Source organism: Zonotrichia leucophrys, chromosome 17, assembly GCF_028769735.1.
Source record: "Zonotrichia leucophrys gambelii isolate GWCS_2022_RI chromosome 17, RI_Zleu_2.0, whole genome shotgun sequence".
Classification (NCBI taxonomy): Eukaryota; Metazoa; Chordata; class Aves; order Passeriformes; family Passerellidae; genus Zonotrichia; species Zonotrichia leucophrys.
The window spans coordinates 11,255,540-11,269,095 of NC_088186.1; positions in this window are offsets into that span (position 1 = coordinate 11,255,540).

Genomic DNA, 13,556 nt, shown 5'->3' on the forward strand with positions numbered 1-13,556 from the left:
TAAGGGCTTCCTGGGTTTAGGCACCTACTCAGCAATGGTGGCATCCTGCAGCAAGGAGCTTCACTTGCCTCTGCTCTCCCTTATGCTTGTCATGCTGATTCCATCTTCAGCTGCACAGCCAAGGGCCATGGAAACATACCAGGGCTGCTGGTGCAGTGAGGATCAGCCCAGACACAGGGGCCCAAAAACTGATGGAGACAGCAGAAGAGTGTTGGGGCAAAGGAAGTGCGGGGACAGCTTTTGGTGGCTGAGGAGCAGCTTGAGAGCAGCGCCTGATGGCTGCTGGTGATGCAAGATCATCTCTATTTGTGTTCCTTATGCTGTTCCAGATCTTGAATCTTTGACAAGCCTCCTTGTCCTCCCAGCCTCCCCTGTCACCCTCTCTCTCCTTGCCCTGTTCAGGCCATGTCCCTGCTGGGGCTGCCAGGCCAGACCTGGACCTCCACCTCCCTGAAAAGGTGGGGGTACAACTGAGATTTACATGGAGCCTTGTCCTATTCTCTGGTCTTCTAATATCTCCTCATGCTGCCCGGATGAGATGTTTTACTAGATCTCTGTCAGTCAGCACAGTGACCCCTCTGGGTGACTTTCCTGCCTTTCTCTCAGCCACTCTTCACTGGATAGGTGACCAAGCATGGGACAGGCTGCCCAGGAGGGTCTGGAGTCATGTCTGGAGGAGCTCAAAACCATCTGGACACAATCCTGAGTGACTGCTCTGGGGGGCTCTGCTTGAGAAAGGAGGCTGGACTGGATGACCTTCCAGTCTAAATCATTCTGTGATTTATCTTAGTGAGATCTTCTTCCCTAACCTATGCCAGCTTGTCCTCTGTGAGCTTTGATGGACTTGCCGGGTGACATGAGGATGTCCAACGCTTATATCTTGTTGACTCCTCCAGAGAGATGTATTTCTGAGGTGTGATTTTCCTGTGCAAAAGTTCCATTCAGTCTGCCCTGTGTCATAGTTTGCCAACACATCAACGAAATCTGGCATTTATTGCAGCTATTGTGAGTATCTCCTACACTGTGAGGGGGCCTCTGCAGAGCCTGGCATATTCTTCTCATTGTCTGGTGAAAACTAGAAGGCACCAAAGGGATTGTAAGTGGCAGATGGGGTGCTGGAGTGATGTTCAAGTTGTTTTGTCTGGAAATGTCATCTCCTCTGTCTTATTACTCACTTGCCCTTCTCCATTGGCAGGACAGAACTTCTGAAGTGTTTGCAGAGGAGACTGTCCATTCTGAGGATCCACCAAAGCTCCTTCTTGGCCAAAGTGGATGCAGGGTTTCTTCACTTTTCTATCCGCTTCTTTTCTTTGAATTTAAACAGTTACTTTCAAATATTTTCTAGTATAAATTCCTGCTGCCAGAGCCTTGAAGAAATTGCAGCTGTCATTTCTCAAAGCAGAGGAGCAAGGCGCCAGATGCTGGTGTCTTCGTTGTTTGTCTAACATTGTTGCCTTCAGCTGTCTTCAATAAGTTAAAGAATGTTTATGCTATTTCTAATCAGATTCTTTAAATTGATGCAATCATGCTGGGTTCCATTTAGGCTTCCCAATGTTGTTTAGGGCTTGTATTTGCTAATATCAGCTTAAGCACTCAGAGGAAAGCTAAGCTGGTCTTTCCAGACAATCTCTGTGCCATATGTGATAGTTAATCCTCTTGACTTCTCATTTTTTCTTTTTTTAAAAATAAAATGTGACTGTATTGAATCATCTCAGGTTGTAAAAGTAGCACCAGCTAGCACAACAAGACACTTTAATTTCAGCCTCTGACCCAGGTCCCACTTGCTGCTTGGGACCTGTGGGCGCTAGGCACTCCCAAAAAACCTGAGTGCAAGGGTGCCCAACCAACCTGCCTGGAGCAGTCTTGTGTTAGAGGCTCCTGGATGTTCCTGTGTGTGTGACGGGTGCAGCACCAGTCACCAGCTGGTGGTGTAGTCACCGCAGCAGGAGTCACTCAGGCAACATGCAGACATCAGAACCAGCCTTGTCCATCTGCCTTGGATGGTGCAGAGAGAGACCACAGGGTTTTCCCCAAGTGCTGCTGGAGTCTGATGGGTGTGAGCTCAGAACAGCCTTTCCTCTCTCAACACACATCCAGGGGTCTGTTGGAATCACACGGTGCCCCAAAGTGCTGAAGCTGCCACACTCCTGTTGCGACGGGAGGTGCAGGAGTGGAGCAGCAGCCCCTCTGGGATCCGTGCCCCGGGCTGTTCCCTGCCCCTTGTGCACAGCCAGCAGCCAGGGCTGTCCTCCTTGTCCTCCTTGTCTCTCTCTTGGCCTGGCAGCCAGAGGAGCCCTGGCCTGAGGAGCTCTTCATGCCAGCACAGGGTGTCTGGCTGTAGTGAGTGACCCTGGCTGGACCCCAGGCACCCACTAAAGCCTCTCCATCTGTCCCCTCTGCAGCTGGACGGGGAAGGGAAAATATGACAAAGGATTTATGAGTTGAGATAAGGACTGGGATAGTTCACTCATTGTCACAGACAAAACAGGCTCTAATTAGAGATATTAATTTATTGCTAACAAAATCAGAGCAGGATAATGAAAAATAAAATAAGACCTTAAAAACACCTTCCTCCCCACCCCTCCCTCTTTACCAGCTCTACCTTCTTCCCCACAGTGCTGCAGGGAGACAGGAATGGGACACTGCTCAGGGACAGAAGTCATTCTGCTGCTCCAGCATAGGGTCCCTCCCATGGGGGAATAGTTTTCCATGAACTTCTGAAATGTGAGTCCACTTCACAAGCAACAGTCCTAGCCAAACTGCTGCAATGTGAGTCACTTTTCCATGGGGTCAGTCCTTCAAGGAACAGGCTGCTCCAGTATAGGTCCCCCACAGGGTCACAGCTCCTGTGAGCAAACCTGCTCTAGTGTGGCCTCCTCTCTCCACAGGTCTACAGGTCCCTGCCAGAATCCTGCTCCACCATGGGCTTGCCACAGGGTCACAGCCTCCTCTCAGGCATCTCCCTGCTCCAGCACAGGCTCCTCCAGGAGCTGCAGGTGGATCTCTGCACTCCTACGGCATCCTTGGGCTGCAGGGGCACCATGGTCTTCACCACAGGCTCAGGGGAATCTCAGCTCCAACACCTGGAGCAGCTCCTTCCCCTCCTTCTCCGCTGACCTTCGTGTCTGCAGAGCTTTCCTCTCACATATTCTCACCTCGCTCTTGTCTGGCCACAATTACAACTGCACAAAAGCCTCTTTCTTTCCTTCCTTAATATGTAATCTCAGAGGCATTACCACTCCTAACTGGCCTAGCCTTGGCCAGTGACATGTCCATCCTTGGAGCCACCAGGGATTGGCTCTGCTGGACATGGTGGAAGCTTCCGGCAGCTTCTTGCAGAAGCCATTCCTAGAGCTCCCCCTGCCAAAGCCTGGTCATGCCAACCCAATGCACTGTCTCAAAGACCACAGCCTGACAGGTCACCTGCTAGCAGCATGGCAGGAAACCTGTGCCTGCCACAAACACAGCCCTGCTCACCTTGCACACGTGTGCCTCATTGCCCCACGCCAGGGCTGTTCCTGGCAGTGTCCCTGGGATGTGGCTCCTCATGAACAGCAAGGCTGTGGAGCTGGCCTGTGCTTCCTTTGAGCCTGCCTTAAGCTCACTTGATTCATTAGATTTGATTGTAAATCAAATGCAACTTAATTAGCAGAAAGGCAAACAGTCCCTGCCAATGACTGGCTGATCATTCCCTAATGACTATCAGATCAGGTCATGTAATTGCAAAGCCCTAGAGTTATCGAAGAGTGAAATGAAGATGCCACTTGCATCCCACTCACACAGCACCTCTGATGGTTTCTCCTGCCCTGGCTCACAGGCAGAGGAGTTTCACGGTGGCAGGACACACAATCTCCTGTGCTTCATGCCTCTGCACTCTCCAACTTCCAGTAAGGCAACTGGTGCCAGAGAACCCGACCTGAGGAGGCCCATGAGCCCACTGGGGAGAGGGCAATGCCAATGCCCTGGAAAGATGCACTATAGACTCCAGACACTCCTCACAGGGCAAGGAAAGAGGCTTCCCACACAGCACTCTGCAGCACTATACCAGTTTATCCCAGTTCTGTTCTCCCCATTGGCCTTCCCCACCCCTTTTACCCTTACATTCATGTTCTAGAGAGTTCTCCCTTCCCTGTTTTCCCATTGGTGTGTGTAACCCTGCCCATCCATCCTGGCATTCCCCATTGGTCCCTTCCCAGTATACCACCCCTGAGCCCTCAGACCATTGGATCCCTGATGCTCCTCCACCCCCTCTTTCCTGTGTTTATACCCTGGGCCATCCTTTATCTCTGGGTTGCTTTAGTGTTGCTGTATGATAGAGTGTGTGGGAACTCTATGCTTGGACCCTCCTGTGTCTTCACTACCACGCACCTGTGTCTGTCTGTCTTTCTCTGTCTGCGTGCTGGTGCTCTCGTGGCTCCTACCCACTGGCCTAAGATGCTCTTGGGGGAGGTTGTGTCCACCACCTCCAGAGACCACAACACCAGGCTGGTTTTCAGGTAGCCCAGATTGTGGTGCTCTCCTGGGGATACCAGCTCTTTGGTATGCCCTTGGTTATGGAGAGACACAGGGTACAGGGAGGGAGCTGGGGGTGGGTGGTCTCCCTAGGGGTCTTGTTATTGGTGTGTCTGTGTGATACCTTCCCAGTGGACCAGCCATGTAGTTTTCCATGTCTGCTTCATCAAGTCAACTTGAAGGCTCTGTGAACACGGAATTGTAGCTAAAATAGGTTTATACTAGGTAAAGGGAAAAGTTTTCAGTGATGACAAATGGGTTGAAGATCCCAAACACCTCCTGTATTTGCCCCATTAAGTGAGAACTTTGGGCCTCAAATCTCCTGGAAAGGCACCATGTAAGACCCAAGAGTTTTCCAAGTGCCACTGGCCATGGGATCTGGCAGTTGTGAGCCCAGAAGAGCCTTTCCCCTTTCAATATACACCCAGGAGTATATTGAAACCACACAGATGTCCAAACCCTCATGCATTAGATCTAAGGAGCTCATTCCTGGGTCAAAGTAATTTTTTGGTGCTGGGTTTCAGCTGCCAGCTCTTGCAGGTTTGCCGCTCCAGGGTGGCCCACAGCATGCTCGAGTAAAGGGCTCTCCTTTCTGATGCAGCCATCTCCCAGCTGGGATTTGCGTCTCCAGGCTGACCATGTTGCACCGTATCTTCTCTAATGGACTCTCTGCTCTTCAGGCACCCTGACAGCCCAGCTCAGCTTCCTCCTCAAGTGGGTTCCCTGTGCAACATCCAGAAAGGTCTCACTAACATAACACAGCTCAATATTTTCCCACACAGTCTGAAACCCTTTTGTCCCCATGGCCATTTTGGCATCCTGTGCCATACTGGTGGCTCCAGATTCCCCTGACTCTCTAGTCAAGGATCCTGCAGGCAGGCAGACTGCTCTGCAGATGCAGAGCTCCTGTGCCCTCCAAGTTTTCTTTCTTTTTCCTGAAGCTTTGCAAATGTCTGGGGTCAGATTCCTCTTCTCCCTCATCACAAAAACACTTTGCACCCTCGCTGCTGGAGACACAACGTTCATTCTTCCTGAGTCCAGGTGCAGCCACATTTCCCTCCCTCAGCAAATCTCTGAAGACTCTCCTTCCTCCTTAATGCTTCTGTCCCAGTGCCTTCATGTTGTCACTGGCCATAAGTTGTCATTGTCTTCTTGGAACATTGGGAGCAGGAGATATCTGACCTGCAGGGTGCTGTACTGAGGACACAGCAGGACGGTCTGTCCCCATCTACATGGCTGAAAGGCAAATACTTACCCCATATAACTCTGCAAGTGATTCTCACAGGCTCCCTGCACTCCTTCATCTTCCAGCACGGGCTCTTTTTCCTTGCAGACATTCCACTCTTTCCAGAGTCCCTCCTTGGTCTCTGTATGTTGCTTGTTTGCTATGGGAGAAGCTGTTTCACCAGCCTCTCCCTTGTGCTCAGAAGAGATTTTTTGGTGTCTATTCTTTTTCTTTTATGTTTGAATGCTCAGCTTCCCAAATCTGCTCAGCTGCAGGAACCAGCTCGCCTCACTTCTCCTGATTTGTGCTTGTTCTCAGCAACAGGCACCCATCTGCCCCTATTAATCTTCCCATTTATGCCAAATGGTATCAACTCATGCCTCCTGGAGCTCTGAAGTTATTTTCCCAAATACTTCTTCTAAAGACAACCAAAAGGAACAGGTACAAAAAAAAAAAAAAAACCAAAAAAAACCCCCACCCTATCAGCTCACCTTATGCTGGTTATGTTGCCTGCATATCCAAGGATAACTAGAGTGACTGTTGCAGACAGGTGATTAGAGCACCTCTGCCCCTCCAAAGAGCTATTCTTCCTGGAAGCAAGAAACTGGAGCCTAAGCCTAAAGGATTTCTCTCCTGGTAATTTGTCCTCACCCCAAAGTGGCTGGGGAAACTGTGACAGGCTCCTAACATCACTCAGGCAGAAATTCCTTTCCTTCCTTACAAAGTCAGTTTAGGTTCAGGAAGATCTTTTGATCGTGTCTTTCAATGTCTTGTGCTGACCTCTCTCCTCATCACACGCTCCTGTCCCTCCTCCTGAGAGCTCCATCGCCTCTGCCCAGCTCACACCACCTGGTTCCATGACTTTGGGAAGGTCTGCTCCCATGGGCAGCTCCATGTACTAGTCTGAGTTTCTCTACAGCAGCATTGCACAGGGCTACCATTGCTGGTGATCTTTTCCATGAGCCAGATGTGAAGACACCAGCCCACACTGCTCTCCCAGCTGCTCTTACCCCTTGAGTTCTTTCCTTCTATCTGTGGTTGCACACTTGTTTACCACCTCCTACTCCTCATCACAACCCAAACCAGCATGTAAAGTACATGCCTCTCCTTCAATCTCTATTCCCTTCCTAGTTCAGAGCCTGGCATCACATCCCTGCAGGTGCCTCCCATCCCACTGGCATGCCTCCTTGCATTGAAGAGTGTGTCCATGAGTGCCACGGCATCCATGCTCGGGCACCCCAGCCTTGGACTGGCTGCTCATGCACCCCCACCCGACTGCTGGGCACCAGGACAGACCCACAGCCCCCCAACTCTCTGCCTTGTGAAGCACATCCACAGTTGCCCTGTTCCCTCTCAGAGGGCCCTCGCAATGTTGTTTGAGGGTGCTCAATCCTCTCAGCCTGGCACCCACCTTCTCTTCACTCCTGGCAGATGTTCCCATTCTTCTCTCTGGAAGGACCTGAAGACAATTCTGTCAGCACCAGTAGGTTCTTACAGACTCATGTGAATCACTGATCATTTCCTGGCCTGCTCCTCTCGCAAATTCAGTAGCTTTGGTTTCACACTCAAAATATTCTGTATCTCATCTTCATTTATCCTTAGGCTCCAGTTTCTTGTTATATCCAGAGCCTTTCCTGCAGGCCAATGTCTCTGCTTTCCCTTGCCACTCTCAAGCCTGCTGGAACCACAGTCACCTTTGAATGCCATTCTGGTCCTCCACACTCTCAGAGGTACCTGCCTCATGTTGTTTTCTCAGTGCAAACATGAGGTGACATCCCCAGTGCAGTATTGGCCAGCAGGCACTTTGTAACATTTAAAGATTCTTTTTTTTAATGTCTGCTTCCACAATCTGTGATGGAGAGGGCAAGCCAGACACCTTTCTGTATCTTCACTAAAGGTGTAAAAACAATTTGTTTCCATTAAGGGCAGCAGCTTTTCATGTAGGGTCTGGCCTGTCACGTTTTGTGGGATCTTTCAACCAATCTCCATTGCAGGCCAGGAAACCTGGAAGGAGGAGAGGAGCTACTCCATCTGTTCTCTGATCTCCTCCTACTACTGCATCTGTTCTTGTTTAACAGTGTTTGGGACCATCAGGAGAGCCCTGTCTATGTCCACAATACAGTCCTGCTATGTTCTCAGATGTTAGAGATGTCACTTGTAGGAGTGACGGGGGTCACACACGGTCGGGACGGACAGAGACCAGAGATCTCTGCAGCCAGGTCAGGAACTTGGGGTTTATTGCAAAGGGCCTGGGTGCAGGGCCCTGCTGGGAGCTGCCAAACACAGCTCAGAGCAGGCCTGAGAGGAGAGAGGGGGAGAGAAGATGAGAAGTGAGAACATAAAAGCATAAGAGGGTAAATGGAAAGTAAGTAGGTGAGTGAGTGAGAAAGTAAGAAGAAGTGAGTAAGAAAGGGAAGAAGAAGAAGAAGAAGAAGAAGAAGAAGAAGAAGAAGAAGAAGAAGTGAGCGAAGTTCCCGTTACAATACAATAAATCATCTTCTGTGTTGAATATTCTGATTCTCACCAACCAATCTAGTACAAGATACAAATCCTATAGCATTTACATACAGCTTATAAGAATCATTACATTACCATACTGTGTTACATTTTAAACCCTAAAAACTCCTCTTTGGGCGCCTTCTGCCAAGCTGTAGGGTCTGCTCTGACCCTTGGACCTGTCTGCAAGCAGAGGGTGTTGTTCCATCAAAAGGGAATTACCTTCAGCTGGCCACACCATTGTTTTCCAGTTGTTCAGTAACTGAGGGATCTCAAAGCTTGCTTTCATTTCAATCTCGCTTATAGTTTCTATATTCTCAAAATCTTTTGCCAGGCAATCATATTTGTAAGGCTTTCCTGTTCCATCCTCCCCAACAGTCACTGAGGAAGCAGCTGAGTGACCTGAGACACTGAGTGACCCCCACCCTCCCAGCAGCAGGGACAGGTCTCTCAGTGACCTGGCACAGAGAAAGAGCCTGGAGGTGCTGGTCAGGCAGTGCTGGTGGGGGCATAGCTGGCAGCCTCTCACTCCCCCTCACCAGCACATCCAGACCTCTTACTGCCTGGGGGGACCCAGGGGCTGGGTCCCTAATTCACAGAATCCTCTCCCTGTGTGACTGAGAGCGGCCCACTGCTGGGTTGGACTCACAGTGCCAGCTCGAGAGAGCCCAGCTCTGCAGGCACAGCCCTCGATGGGTGAGGTGGGTCTCATCCATCCATAAAGCCGGGCATCAGTGTGGAGCACTGCACAGCTCCTCATCCTCTCAAAGGGGTGGCAGAAGGATGGCATGTAGCATCCTCTGGGATAGACATGGGGGGGATTCTTTAACACTGCTAATTCTTTGGCCACAGGAGGTCTCACAATAAACAATTCTGGGAACTCTTTCCATAAGAAATAAATACTGCCCAGATGGACAAACTGTGCCGGCTGTGCACACATTGCTTTGGCACACCGATGCCCTTGGTTAAGCCTTTTTTCTTTAATCATTTATCTGCATGAGGACTTTGTCAGGCTCCCTGGGAAGAGCTTTTATTCCCAAGCAGAGCCCTTTTTGAGGTGAGACAGTGCAAAGCATAGCAGTAATACTCAGCTGTTTGCACTTCTCTAAAGTGCTGGATAATCTTGTCGGGGCTCAACTTGCAGACACTGCAGAGCTGGATGTCTTTCCCTTAATGCAGTAAAATATGCATAAGTAGGAAAACCATTGTCAGTGGACTGATCTTCATAGTTTCTGGAGTTGAAAGTTAATCCTGGGAACACGAAGCTGCTTCCATGTGTGAAATGTCAATGAAGCAGGAGTGCAAGTGGGAGAGCAGATGGATCTGGTTCATGATGTGCCTTCAGGAAGGGTTCAGGGACTCTCAACACATGGAGCCAAGAGGATACCTGGTGACTGTAAATAAAGGGGTGGAAATGGATGTTTTGCTCAGTGTGTGCAGGGAGATCCAGCCACGGATAAAGTGAAATCTGTCCTCCCGGGACCTCAGCCCAGTGGGGATCACTTTACAAGCAAAACTCTGTAAGAATCCTACTGAGGAAAAATGATGGAAACTAGTGTTTTCTGATTGATGGAGCCAAGATTTCCCAGTGGGAACCCAATGTGCTTTTTCCCACTCAGGTTAGGCTGCACTACATCGTCCCAGAAGACATGGACAAGGCAAGGCTAGGTGAGGAACCCAGATTTTAAGACACCTACAAAATCAGCAGCTCCTTTGGAAATAAAATGGGAATTTCCTATCCCTTTTTACCCATGATTCCCAGGGCAGGGGTGAGTCAGAGCAATCTGCAGCCCCTTTGCTCTCCTATTGCCAGGGAAACGTGAGAGTTCATTGGTCATTCCTGCCAAGTGTAGCAGCTTTAGTATTGGGCTGAGAATGCACCTCTGGAGCTGATGGGTAGAGGGCAAGGATGGAGAATCCTCGTGGCAGGGAAGGGCTGGGGACCATGAGTGCCAGCTGCGTCTGTGCTTAGCCTTCATCAACTCAAGACACTAATGGATGAGACCACACCACAGTACAGACCAGTGGAGCATGCTGAAAGGACCAACAGTGTCACCAGGGATAAAATAATCATGAATTCCTGTTCTGAGAGTTCAAGGGGGATCCCTGCTTCCTCCAGAGAAGCCAGGGTGCATGCAACTCCAGGGGTACACAGGGCAACCCATCAGGGTTCAGGAGGAAAGTATATTTGGGCAAATATACTTTGGTATTATATATTTAGTGCAAATATGTACAAATTAATAAACAAAATAAAATATTTTGAATGAGTGTTATTAAATCTTTATCTTATCCTTTTACAATGTCTATTCATGTGTATGTTCTACAATCTACATGTATATAACTTATGAATAAAGGGGGACGCCCCTGCCAGAGGGCAGGAAGTGCCTGCAGTCAGGGTAGAGGTACAGGTGGTTTCCCAAGCTTTCATCCACCAGGGTCTTGCATGCCCCCAGGGTGGTGCCCATGGCTTTAGGGGGTCCCTGTCTAGCTCTCCCAGGAGATCAGGTCCCACCTTGTTGCCAGCCCTGCTTATCCTTGATGGATCAGTGCTGGAGGATCCAACTCAGCCCCACTGTGGTCGGGGCTCCCATGGCCCCATCCATCTCCCCACTCACCACTTGCTCCCAGATGAAGAAACAGTGCCCCTGTCCCATGGCTCAGCATGATGCTGGGGAGTGTTGAGGTCCCTTCCCTAAATTTCTCCTATGTCAAGCTATGACAGGTCTCTACAGAAGTGCTGTGTCCAGTAAATGGTTTTTATCTCAACTCATATTTTTGTGCCTCCAGTTCTCAACTCCATTTCCATAGCAGGAAGAAGGCCATAGAAGTGGGAGGGGGAAGGGAGCAGAATCTGGTTTGGGAGAGTCTTGGGCAGGGGGCACTAAATTGAGGAGTGCCATTCCTAAACCGTGACAGCAGCTTTTTCTTGGGGAAGTAACATCTCAGACAGGGATTTTTTTTTTCACAATAGCTTTCACAGGAGCAAAGGGCCAAGGAAATTAAGGAATAAAGAAAATTTAAGAGGTAACAATTCTGCTGGGACCAGATGACATGGCTGGCCCCATGGCATGCTGTCACCCACCTCTACCTGGCACCTTCCTGCTCAGCCATGGTGGCAGGGCGAACCACGAGCAGGTGGCAATTCCTTCCAGAGCCACGCCTGACATCCCTGTCACACCACACCATGGCAGCTCGCTCTCAGCATTCCTTGGACAGGCTTGGAGCGGGCTGATAGCCTGCCAGGGCACCACTGAGGCTCTAATGGGGCTCCCACTGTGAGCGCGTCGACTGGGGCTGAGCCCAGCCAGGCAGCAGGGCACAGCCACGGCAATCCCTACACTGAGAATCAGGCAGCAGGGCACAGCCATGGCAATCCCTGGGCTGAGCCCAGCCAGGGCACAGCCATGGCAATCCCTACACTGAGAATCAGGCAGCAGGGCACAGCCATGGCAATCCCTACACTGAGCCCAGCCAGGGCACAGCCATGGCAATCCCTACACTGAGAATCAGGCAGCAGGGCACAGCCATGGCAATCCCTACACTGAGCCCAGCCAGGGCACAGCCATGGCAATCCCTGGGCTTAGCCCAGCCGGGCAGCAGGGCACAGCCATGGCAATCCCTACACTGAGAATCAGGCAGCAGGGCACAGCCATGGCAATCCCTGGGCTGAGCCCAGCCAGGGCACAGCCATGGCAATCCCTACACTGAGAATCAGGCAGCAGGGCACAGCCATGGCAATCCCTACACTGAGCCCAGCCAGGGCACAGCCATGGCAATCCCTGGGCTTAGCCCAGCCGGGCAGCAGGGCACAGCCACGGCAATCCCTACACTGAGAATCAGGCAGCAGGGCACAGCCATGGCAATCCCTACACTGAGCCCAGCCAGGGCACAGCCATGGCAATCCCTACACTGAGAATCAGGCAGCAGGGCACAGCCATGGCAATCCCTACACTGAGCCCAGCCAGGGCACAGCCATGGCAATCCCTGGGCTTAGCCCAGCCGGGCAGCAGGGCACAGCCATGGCAATCTCTTGGGCTGAACCCAGCCAGGCAGCAGGGCACAGCCATGGCAATCCCTACACTGAGAATCAGGCAGCAGGGCACAGTCACGGCAATCCCTACACTGAGCCTAGCCAGGCAGCAGGGCACAGCCACAGCAATGCCTGGGCTGAGCCCAGCCAGGCAGCAGGGCACAGCCATGGCAATCCCTGGGCTGAGCCCAGCCAGGGCACAGCCATGGCAATCCCTACACTGAGAATCAGGCAGCAGGGCACAGCCACGGCAATCCCTACACTGAGCCCAGCCAGGCAGCAGGGCACAGCCATGGCAATCTCTTGGGCTGAACCCAGCCAGGCAGCAGGGCACAGCCATGGCAATCTCTGCACTGAGAATCAGGCAGCACATGCTGGCCAGCAGGATCCCAGACAGCAGGTCCCATTCAGCACCATGTCATTTGTGTCTGTGCCAAGGCCTCAGGTCTGTGCCCAGAGCATGGGGCCAGAGACTGGATGCCAGGATTTTGGAGAGCATCCCCTGACTCCATGGGGGAAAACCTTGGGTGGCCTGGGAGCTCTGCAGCAAACAGGGACAACCTGGCATCCCTGTTGGACATGGCTGTTGGTGTGACTGGGGTGTCCATGTGGCATCTCTGCACCTTGTGGCTGTGGAGGCACATCACCACCAGGCATCCACTGTCCTGCAGCCAGATGGGACATTTGTACTTGAAGGGGACATAGGGGTTGAAAAGCAAATCCTAGAGATATGAGACTAATCCAGGATATGGAAAGAGGTTTTGCAAGGGAGTGACCCAGGAATGTGGCTGTCACTGGGAAGGGAAGGGGTGCTTTGCAGTGTACTCCTCTATCCAAAGCCAACAGCAGGTGAGGTCTGACAAACCCAGCACTCAAAGCCAGGTGCCACAGCTGCAGAGCAGGCAGGGATGAGATACCTCCAGCCATCAGCCTAAACATTACCCCAGCAGCCAGGACTGACAGATGACATTGCCCAGCTCATCACTCCCAGAGTATGCCATTCATGTGGGACTGGGGGAATAACCAGATCCCAACACAGCATTACAGACTGCACTGGGGAGGAAGGGAACTTTCAAGGTCATATAGTCCAACACCTCTATCATGGCAGAGACACCTGCCACTTGCTCAGAGCCCTGTCCAACCTGGCTTTGAACATTTCCAGGGATGGGACAGCCGCAGCTTCTTTGGGCATCCTCTGCCAGGGCCTTTCCCCTCTCATAAGGAAAAACTTCTGCCCAATATCCCATGTAACCCTGCCCTCTGGCAGTGGGAAGCCGTTCCCCCTTGTTCTGT